Here is a 2,810-nt window from a genome sequence, read left to right on the forward strand (position 1 = left end):
AAAGAATAGCACCACTTATATTACAATGGAGTTTTGTCCCTATTAAGCTGAGTTGCCTCTGGGGGAAGTGTCCTCCTCTTACTCACTAAACACCCCATTATTGTGCTGTAGGACTGGCGTGACGTACCAGAGCACCAGAGGGAAACAAAGTCTTGTGATTGTCACTTGAGACATACTCTATTGAAAAGGCTTTGTTTCCATGGTAATAGAGCACAATGCATTTTGTTGAACTGATATGCTTTTATTGGCCTTTGTGTATGTAAAGACTAAATATGGTACTAAAGGGACGACCTTTCATAGTAGGTTACAAAATATTGTTACACAAAGACCTTTCATGAAAAGACTTCAATAGATGGCACAATAAATGGCCGACCTATTAAATTCAATTTTGCATTATTCAGGCATTTATGAATGCATATTTTAGGCTACACGCTTAGGGGGAAAAAAGGTGCTATCCAGAACCTAAAAGGTTCTAGGTATAACCATTTTGGGTTCCATGTAGAACCCGTACTACAGATGGTTCTACATGGAACCAAAGAGGGTTCTACCTGGAACCAGAAAGGGTTCTCCTATGAAGACAGCAGAAGAACCCTTTTGGAACCCTTTTTTCTAGAGTGGATAGGATCAAGTTATTTCCTGAATTGAGTGAGCTGAGAAGGTGCATTGGCTCTGTCAGCACCTCCCAGAAACGTATTTGACCCAGGATACATCCACAGTTCAATCATAGAGTCCCATGGAGGAACCACAGACGTCCATAGGTTATGACCTAAATAATCACAAGCCTATGTGAGGTCACTGAACATATGCCCGAAAGCCTGATCGAGTCATCTCTAATATGTTATACAATGACTCAATTGTAGTCTATGGTGCTGCCAGTATACGTTTTATGTAAAGTCCTGTTGGGACAATGCCAAGAGAAAGTCAGTCATGCTGGTGCCAAGGACGATGGATGCTTCTTGGATCATAATGGTTCCTAGCCAGATGAGTAAGCACCTGACGCAGAGCCAGCATTGGGACTGGGAGAGATATGGAGATGCCTTAGCTCATTCTGCAGAAGGTGACGGAGTTCTATGCTGAGCTGTTCTTTCAATGATATACAGTTGAAGTCAGAAGTTTACATACACAGGTTGGAGTCATTAAAACTCATTTTTCAACCACTCCACAAATTTCTTGTTAACAAACTATAGTTTTGGCAAGTCGGTTAGGACATCTACTTTGTGCATGACACAAGTAATATTTCCAACAATTGTTGACAGATTATTTCACTGTATCACAATTCCAGTGGGTCAGAAATTTCATACACTAAGTTGACTCTGCCTTTAAACAGCTTGGAAAATTCCAGAAAATTATGTCATGGCTTTATCAGCTTCTGATAGGCTAATTGACATCATTTGAGTCAATTGGAGGTGTACCTGTGGATGTATTTCAAGGCCTACCTTCAAACTCAGTACCTCTTTGCTTGACATCATGGGAAAATCAAAAGAAATAAGCCAAGACCTCAGAAAAAAATTGTAGACCACAAGTCTGGTTCATCCTTGGGAGCAATTTCCAAACGCCTAAAGGTACCACGTTCATCTGTACAAACAATAATATACAAGTATAAACACCATGGGACCACACAGCCGTCATACCGCTCAGGAAGGAGACGCATTCTGTCTCCTAGAGATGAACGTACTTTGGTGCGAAAAGTGCAAATCAATCCCAGAACAACAGCAAAGAACCTTGTGAAGATGCTGGAGGAAACGGGTACAAAAGTATCTATATACACAGTAAAACGAGTCCTATATCGACATAACCTGAAAGGCCGCTCAGCAAGAAAGAAGCCACTGCTCCAAAATTGCCATAAAAAAGCCAGACTACAGTTTGCAACTGCACATGGGGACAAAGATCATACTTTTTGGATTAATGTCCTCTGGTCTGATGAAACAAAAATAGAACTGTTTGGCCATCGTTATGTTTGGAGGAAAAAGGGAGGCTTGCAAGCTGTCACCCCCAACAGCATCATGTTGTGGGGGTGCTTTGCTGCAGGAGGGACTGGTGCACTTCACAAAATAGATGGCATCATGAGGAAGGAAAATTGTGGATATATTGAAGCAACATCTCAAGACATCAGCCAGGAAGTTAAAGCTTGGTCGTAAATGGGTCTTCCAAATGGACAATGACCCCAAGCATACTTCCAAAGTTGTGGCAAAATGGCTTAAGGACAACAAAATCAAGGTATTGGAGTGGCCATCAAAGCCCTGGCCTCAATCCTATAGAAAATGTGTTGGCAGAACTGAAAAAGCGTGTGCGAGCAAGGAGGCCTACAAACCTGACTCAGTTACACCAGCTCTGTCAGGAGGAATGGGACAAAATTCACCCAACTTATTGTGGGAAGCTTGTGGAAGGCTACCCTAAACATTTGACCCAAGTTTAACAATTTCAAGGCAATGCTACCAAATACTAATTGAGTGTATGTAAACTTCTGACCCACTGGGAATGTGATGAAAGAAAAAAGTTGAAATAAATAATTCTCTATTATTCTGACATTTCACATTCTTAAAATAAAGTGGTGAATCTAACTGACCTAAGACAGGGAATTTTTTACTATGATTAAATGTCAGGAATTGTGAAAAACTGAGTTTAAATGTATTTGGCTAAGGTGTATGTAAACTTCCAACTTCAACTGTATAATTGATTGTCTGTAGAACAGTTCATTCTGTTTATAGATGCTTTACTTGCGCCATTCAGAGAGCCGTGAGGATCCACAGTTGACCATTAAAACAGTTTAACTGACTATCTGCCCTGGCAGGCAGTCACACACACAGGAC

This window comes from Salvelinus namaycush, chromosome 3, assembly GCF_016432855.1.
Source record: "Salvelinus namaycush isolate Seneca chromosome 3, SaNama_1.0, whole genome shotgun sequence".
In the NCBI taxonomy this organism is placed as follows: domain Eukaryota; kingdom Metazoa; phylum Chordata; class Actinopteri; order Salmoniformes; family Salmonidae; genus Salvelinus; species Salvelinus namaycush.